This window comes from Acipenser ruthenus, chromosome 2 (assembly GCF_902713425.1).
Source record: "Acipenser ruthenus chromosome 2, fAciRut3.2 maternal haplotype, whole genome shotgun sequence".
NCBI lineage: Eukaryota > Metazoa > Chordata > Actinopteri > Acipenseriformes > Acipenseridae > Acipenser > Acipenser ruthenus.
Window position 1 is genome coordinate 42304045 of NC_081190.1, and position 8877 is coordinate 42312921.

An 8877-nucleotide genomic window follows, 5' to 3' on the forward strand; every position below is an offset into this window, starting at 1 on the left:
TCGGGATCATTTAGAGCTCGGATTCCCTTAACAATAAATCGACATTCACACAATGTGTCAGAAATATAAAACAATATTTTATTTAATAATGAAAAGGGTGCACAACTAATCTAATGTTACAGAAAGGAAAGGCGATTGGTTAGAGATATGCATGAACAGTATATAGTTCATTGACTTCTTACAACAACCACAACATTATTAGCATACATGGTTAATATACTAATATTAATTATGGCTGATCACACAAAGTGTCTACTTTGCATTAGTATTGCCAATACTCGTTTCTCATTGTAATCGAGAATTAATCGAGAATTAATTCAACTTCCCATTCAGAACGGAATCCAACATTCCGGTACCTAATTTAGCAAATTTGTTTTACTGTGTTAATTTAGTTTAGATGTGATGTACCAAACTAATAATATGTTATCAACCTCAATTGGTTATATATTCAAATTAACTCAGAAATAATCAAATTCTCTGCATTCCTTTGAGTTGCACATGTCAACAAACAAACATTTCTTACACACTCTAAAACAGGAAGTTATATTCTGTTCCTAGAACAATTTATCCACTAACTTGATAGCGTTAGCTACAGTCATAAAATATTTAAAATTTTCAACAAATAAGTCAGTCTTCTTTGGTGATGTACACTGCAGCTTCTCTCTCTGGATCTGAAGTTGCAACGAAAGAAGACAGTACTTTGCTTGAAGTACGCATTGTATTGCGTTGGCTCGCAATAAACAAAGTTATTTTCAAATGGAGATCAGCTTGTTGATTTCCAGTAGTTTTGCAGCATTATCTTCGACTTGTCGGGAGCTTTCCAACTGGAAACAGTGGCGTTGATCAGATGTAAGTCAGTTCAGAGAATGCGTTGCAGTTGAAGAGTTATGTAGTTCATAGAAGTGTTCTCGTTGCATTTCTTCTGTATGGCTAGTACATGACCTTAGACCCAGCTGCTGGTTATGCTTCAGTTCATTTTCACGGAAACAAAGACCCGCTTTCAGATCAAGGCAGTGTCCCCTTTACTGGTTCAGTTTCTCGTAGAGCTAAGAGCTTGGGCACTCTTCAAAGCTGATTTTAGCCTTCTCAGAACATGGTCTTCTCAGCAAGTCTTCAGACCATAGATTCTCACATGATTCCAGCATATTTTCCTATTGCTTTCTTCAAGGTTCAGAACTGCCAGCGCCAAAGGATTCATTCAGCGATGGTGAAGATAAACCACTTGTCCATTATTTAGTTTACGACTCTTTTTAAAAGCATTCTTTGTCAGTGGGGGAGTTTGTGACCAGAAACCAAGTAGACACAGAGAATGGTTCAGGACCCCATTCTGTATATTCCATTTCTGTTAATTTTATACACAGAATGAGATGAACAATCTGATGCTATACATGCTAGGGTAAGGGTGTAAGAATAATTGAATTTTGTGCGATAATGCTTTTTATAGAAACCGTTACTGAGAATTATATTGAGAACTTTGAAGTAAAATATCGAATTGTTTCTTACAAATTACAAAACAAAAAAAAATGTCATAAGACAACGGAGACATTGTAGTCAATTTGGTTACGAATCAATTTTCAAGAAGAACTTTCTCAGAAAAAATGGAGCCATACACCACAAATACCCAAACTGACACAGGAAGGAAAGTGATATACTCGCCACTTCCAAAATTCTAATTATGAAAAGTATCCTTGGCTTACTGGTAGCTGTCAATTAAAAGAAGTATACTGCTGGAACTGTATTTTGTTCCGTACAGAAAAGGCGAATTATTTAGCAGACGTCTTTATCCAAAGCATCTTACACTGTGGGGAGTTTGATGGTGTCTTGATTTCTTAATTGTGTTTTCCACTTTTTTTCTACTCTACATCTATAGTCTATTTTATGTTCATACTCCTCATAAAGGATTACTGTACTAAGGCAAAAACATAGTTACAGTGCAGCAAAAGCCAAACAAAGTAATGTTTATGCATGGTAGAGCATAGCAAAAAAAAAGGAGAAGATTGGATATAGGTCGGAAATTAGATAAGACAGCCCGGTCAAGGGAGGGTTTTTTGAGCACCAGTGTTACTCGGGCAATCTTGAGGGCAGTGGGAACCAAGCCTGAGTCCAGAGACAGGTTGAGAGTGTGCATAATGGAAGGAGCAAAATCAGAGGCACAGAGAAGGACAAGATTTGGTCCAAGGGGCACGTGGCAGTAGTTGATTTCAGCAATATGCTGGAGATATCAGTAATTGAGAGAGGAGAGGAGGAGAGAGCAGGAGGGGCAAATGGAGGGGAGTCAAGGTGGTCAAATACTATACTTTTGTGGTAGGAGAGCATAGAATTGTGTCGATTTTGTTCTGAAAGAAAGAGGAGAAATCATGACAGGTAAGAGAGGAGGATGAATGGGAGATGGATTTATCAGCGGCTAGATGCAGGATTTGGTCAATGGTTTTAAAGAGAATATTGGGTTTACCATTTCCCATGGATATGATTTCTGAGAAGTTTTTCACCCTGGCAGCAGCGAGTGCACGCTTGTAGCCACTGAGATGATCTGTCCAGAGCTCTCTGTAAACCGTTAGTCCGGACAACCTCCACTTGCGCTCAAACTTGAGGCAGGTAGACTTAAGCAGTCGAAGTTCGAGGCTATACCATGGGTAGTTGTATAGTCTACAGCAGGGGTTTTGAACCGCTGGGAGTACTTCTAAAGTGACACCTCTGTTTTCTGTAGTACTGTTTCAAGCTCCATAAAAAAGTGTCATCATTTTTTTATAAAAGAAAGGGTACACTAGCCACCTAATGGATAAGGTGTCCAGACATCCCATTTTGGATGGGACAGTCCCACTTTTGGAACACGGGTCCCACCCCAAAACCTTTTTTGGGATGCTCATTTTGTCCTGTTTTTTTTCTCCTGGAGCATCGCTGCACCTGTAACAGAATATTGTATTTTCATGCAGGCTGCTGTGTTACTATCATATCTAACTTATAACAGTGCAATGGCAATTGATGTGACTAAAGGGAAGGTTGAATGACCAATAGCATTAAAAAGCAGCTGTGCAGCGCTGTGCAAATTACTGAACAGTCAACGTTCATATTTTCAACCAATCACAGAGAATTGCGGGCGGGTTTATCCACTGACTGCTGCTAAAACAAACTGGTGGCTATCCTCGTCTGAATCCTCACTCTTGCTTGCTGCCTGAAGAGCTTAGACGACTGTAGTCTAACAATATCAGCTCATACAGGTACCATTGCATTATGTTGGAATTATTCTCTTCATCCATGATATTTGTATATCTGCGTGCAAATAACTTTGCTTCGGGTGTAGCTATCAGAGCACTGCAAAAAATCAGTCTCAAAAAACTGCACTGCAGTAAGATAATTTAACTTGGTAAGTTTCCTTAAAATAAGACAAAATGTCTAGTTTACAAGAAAACCCTAAAATCTTAAAACACGTGAAAAGGGATCAATATCAAGCAATTTTGTCTAGATTTAAGCAAGGACAGATTAGTGAAGTAATTCTATAATTGAACAAAACCCCTTAGAAGAAACAATTTGCTCTTATTTCCAAAATTCATTCCTCTCAATATTTGGAAAAATGTCTCAAAACAAGGCTACATAATGAACAAAAATAAGCACAAAAGGCTCACAATAAGACTGTACCACTTAAAGCAAGAATGACCTAAGACTTATCCTTTTCTATAAATGACAACCCAACAACACTGAATTCCCCCAGATGGTCATTTATTCAATGATTCAACAGACAATGTTTGGCAAGAGTCTCAAACTACTTTTTTTTACATTAAGGAGGGCTGGGCGATAGAACGATAATATGCCCCGATAATATTCTCATTAAGAGTGTTTAGTGCAGCAGCTACTCTTTTGATGGTACAGTAGGTACTTCCACGCTCACGTCAGCAAAGAGTCCGAAGTGAGGTTTGTCTGAATGGAATGAGGTAGGCAGGTATGGCAAGCCGTTTTAACATTTAATCATTAATTGCTGATATCAGCAATTCAATTCTTGATATCAAGAATTGAATTTTTGATATCAACAATTCAATTGTTGATATCAGAAATAGGTGCACATATTTTGATAGCAAGAACTGAATTGTTGATATCCAGAATTGAATTCTTGATATCAACAATTCAATTCTTGATATCCACAATTCAATTATTGATATCCAGAATTGAATTGCTGATATCAGCAATTAAGGAATAAATGTTAAAACAGCTTGCATGAACTGTTGATATCAACAATTCAATTCTTGATATCAACAATTCAATTCTTGATAACAAGAATGTACAGCAAATACTGATATCAAGAATTGAATTTTTTATATCAAGAATTGAATTGTTGACATCAAGAACTGAATTGTTGATATCAGCAAATAAGGATTAAATTTTAAAACGGCTTGCCATAGGCAGGCTACGGTAGATTAGTCAGTCTGGGGTGAGAGAGACGCTCATAAGGGCAAAATCCAATGGAGAAAGGAGGATAGCGTCCTTGAGTTAAAAAATAAAAAAAACTTAAATGAAGTAGGCCTTATTTAGTAACATCTATAAACGGAGATACATCTTCTCATACCAGATCAGCCAACAAACTCAGAACAATGGCACATAAAGCAAGCGCTTTGAAGACAAACCTACTCTCCAATACACTTCTTCCACTCAGCCATGGCTTTCCTGTAGGACGAAGTTGTGTCCCTCTCATGGATCTCATCTTGCAGTACCTCTGTTTGAAGGACTGAGAGCAGAGTAGAAATGCACTTTTGGTAGGTCATGTGCAGGGCATAATAATACACCATCAAATAAAGGGCTCCCTCATGCAGAGGGTTCTTGGGGAAGGTTGCTACTGGGGTGGTCCCGATTGCCACCATGCAGTTTTCTTTATCCACAATCAGGACAGGGCAGGAAAGGGGCCTCCTCTGAAGATAAGTGTTTGGATCCTCTGAGGGCTAAACAGGAAAATGAATTGATCAAAAAAATGAAGGTATAAGAGAAAATAACAACAGGACAGAGTCTGGGTGTTGAAACATAATCACAAAACACAAGGCTAAAGACAGATGTTTGGGAATCTATGTCACACTAAGGGTCGAGATATTATTTTACCATCAGGACATGAAGCAGGGCCTCACTCTCTCGTCCCAACTTCTTGGGCGGAGCAACTGCAGATGGGAACATGGCTGGCAGGGTCTTCAACATGTTGATGGCTTGTTCCTCTGCATTGTCATACACTTCACATGTTACTCTGAATTATGTGACGAAAACAGTATTACATAGATGAAAAGCAAGGAAATGTAGATCTTACCTGTGTTAAATGTCATCGGTGGCTTCATCATCTTTTTCATAATACCGTAAAAGACCGCTTGGCTCTGGAAGGTGTCCCAGCGCTCCTTCACCTCCTTAATGTAAGCAGTGTTGTCTTTGCTGACAATCCTACAAAGTTCGCCGAGAACCTGCAAATCATTCAGTACACAAAGAAAACAAAATGACACAATAGTCTTCTCCACTCACAAAATAAACGAGTAAAACAGGAGGCTTCCACATGTAGGAAAAATGAAAATCAAGAGCTCTTTTTGGTTAATTAAAGGGATGTTACAGTCTGTTTACATCTTATAGTTGTCTAGCACTAGTATTCAATGTACACCACCCTAGACAGTTTTTACGTGCATTGATCGTATATTTAGATTATCTCAATTTCTGTTGGAAACGCCATATTTCAAAAAAGTCCATAACACTAAAACTCAACTCTGAAATACTTTGCCAACCATACCGTAAAATCTGTCCGTTTTAGTTTCCAAATAAAATGCTCTGTTCTGTTTTAAACATACTCAATACATCACTTATTTCCTGACAAATGCGCAAGTAGATCTCTCGCACTGTCGACACTAATCGGTCCAATGTGTTGCCTCAGGCATGCAATGCTATTAGAGAGAAACCGGAAAACTTGAAATTTGGATTGGAACTTCTTGCAATAAAATGATGTTCAAAAGTGGGTTTATAAATAACGAATCAAAAAAGTAAAATGGACAAATTACTCAGAAGCAACATTGGCGTAACATAGCCTTGATTCGAGTGTTTGGAGTTTGGAGTGATATCTTTACGGAATGAATGGGCTTCAATGGGCAACACAAGCTGACCAAAAGCTGCATCTAAACATCGAAAGAAGCGAGGTACGCACATAAAAACTACTTGAGGTAGTTGACTATATCAAATCCAAGTGCAAAACAACTATAAGATGTAAATAGAGTGTAACATCGCTTTAACTTCAAGTTGTATTACAGTGCACGATGGTGCTCTAAACTAACAGTGATTTTGGAAGGCTAAGTAAAGACATTTTCCTATTCAGTAGTGTGTTAGCCTTTCAATGAATACAGTTATCTCCCTTGAAACCACAAAAATAGTGAATGAAATTGCATAGAACATTGAGGCACTTGTGACAACTAGACAGATCACACAAACACAAAGGTACACACAAATACACACTGTCTCTCTGTGTCCAACTCACACACCATCATGCCTCAGATGGCAAACCAATCCTCCCCCCACTCACCCCCATCCTAATCAACTCCAGAATAAGCACAGCAGACAACCCCAGCCAGCCTCAACTGTCACTGCCTGATGAGCACACATGCCGTGCAGAGACTGGGAAAGTGTTTATGAATGACATGGTTAAGGTCTTTAAAGCATGGATACGCTTCAATGATCTTGGCAGGCCTGTCCTGGTCCTTGAGTGTGTCTGAATCGATGAATGCTCTTCTTGCCTCAAATTCCAAGTCGAGCAGTTGGGCAACTGCGTCTTTATTCGTCTTCGGTCTCTTGTACACTTCCTGCAGGGTTCTGTAGTGCCTTGCTTGAGCCAGTTGGCTATCCTGGTCTGTAGATCTGTTTTCGTCTTGAAAGAGAAAGATGAGGTATTGTCCCCCATAGAGCGTGTTTAAGCATTGTTCACACAGCCGCGGGTGATTCTTTAACAGTGAGCACTCAGAAGCAAGCAGTGCCATGAGCCCCTCCCCCTAATACACATACAGACAGGTTTTTTTTTTAAGCAACAGTAAATATGGAGAAGATTAAGTGTCTAGATATTCCCAGAGCTAAAAGATCTAGAACAAAAATATAAAGATTGTGAACACAGAGACAGTAGGATTAACATTTGTTTATTTATTTAAGGCAAATGTTTCCCCTAAATCAACACGGGCTAGACTCCCTGTGTCTTTTTCTTTTTTTGTTTTATTTCATGTCCCCACTTTCTTCTATTTTTTACACTAGGATCAAATGTGTTTTCTTCCTGCAGATGGAAACCCTGGCACGGTGACATGCTCTTTATGCAAACAGTCAATGACTTATAACAGCACGACCGTTCTGCTTGAATACTAAAAAGAAAGCACCCCTTCGCATTAATAAATGAAACAGAAGCCGAAACATAAGTAATACTTTATTATTAAAATAAAACATTTTAATTTATGATATATGTTCATCTGGTCATTTATTATTATTATTGGGGAAAAAAAAATAAAAAATCAGACTTTGAATCTGCATCACTAAATATAAGAAAGTAAAATGACCAGATGAAAGGAAGGCCAATTATGTAATTAATACATTAAGTTGTGTCAGTTCAGCTAACATTGTGTCAGTTAAAGGCCTAATATTACGAAAATATAAAGTGCATTTCTTACTTATCAGGCTCCCCACTTGTGTTATATGCCTCGTTACTTTGAAATGTTTATGCCGATGCGTCCGTCTCAAAACGCTTGGTGACTCGCACCAAGCGATTTATATTTTTGCAACAAAGCCCCTTCGTTGAATACGTCACTGTCTTTAGTTTCCTCAACAAATAATTATTAAAAGGACTATTAAGATTTGAAAAAAACTGGTTGTTTGTTTAAAGTACATCACGCTGTGAAATGTAATAGAAACGTTAGACCATTTTTGTTTTGTCTTACAAGTGTTGTGGGTGTTTAGCGGAACGGAAAATCCACTGAAGTACGTTTTTCAGACATTAGACCTTACAGTAACTGCCTTGGCAACGGCACCTAAATATGCCAAGGCTACAGGAGGCTGTGTGGTCCAGTGGTTAAAGAAAAGGGCTTGTAACCAGAAGGTCCCCGGTTCAAATCCCACCTCAGCCACTGACTCATTGTGTGACCCTGAGCAAGTCACTTAACCTCCTTGTGCTCTGTCTTTCAGGTGAGACGTAGTTGTAAGTGACTCTGCAGCTGATGCATAGTTCACACACCCTAGTCTCTGTAAGTCGCCTTGGATAAAGGTGTCTGCTAAATAAACAAATAATAATAATACAGTTTACATTTTTCTCGAAGTTCTCCTTCAAGACAATAAGTGGTGCACTTACCGATTTTGTCAGAAAGATTCTGCAGTTCGGCGGTTGCCCTTTCTGGTGTGCTGCTTCTAGCAGGAGAGGCATCCAGTATCACAGTTGATGCACTTGAGTCAGCGTCATATTCTTCTGTTGATGTCCCATCACCCTGTTCACTTGAGGTTCCAAAATCTATGTGCCGCCTTTTAAGTCCACGGCCCCTCTCAGGTGTTGGGCCCTGTGTCCTTTGTGGAGACCTTATATTCTGAAGTCTCTTGTAAAGTTGTCTGAAGAGTGTTACCTATGGCATATTATGTCATAATTACATAATGCGTCCCTAAAAATCCATCCTCCAATTGGATTTAGATTTGACTAGATTGCTGCGAGAATCATGCTTAGACTAATCCTACGCTTTCTAATCCATGTGTGCATAAGTGCATATACTTCCAGAAAAGAGTGGAGAAATGGTACAGAGCAATACTCTCCTTACATCAAGAAATACAGTTTAAGTATCTCAACTAACAAAACATCAGGAATTTCATTTTCCTAGCAGTCATTTATCTACTCACCCATGAATGTTTAGAGCCACC

At 38.8% G+C, this 8877-nt stretch overlaps 1 long non-coding RNA gene across 1 annotated transcript; it reads right to left on the reverse strand.

The window, feature by feature from the left end:
- Positions 1-4209: 4209 nt before the first annotated feature.
- On the reverse strand, positions 4210-8574 carry LOC131705126 (uncharacterized). Its single transcript, XR_009310204.1, has 4 exons — positions 8324-8574; positions 6527-6868; positions 5282-5429; positions 4210-4928 (listed from the first exon to the last, which is right to left on the reverse strand). It is a non-coding gene; the product is annotated as an uncharacterized LOC131705126 (long non-coding RNA).
- Between the last annotated feature and the right edge of the window lie 303 nt (positions 8575-8877).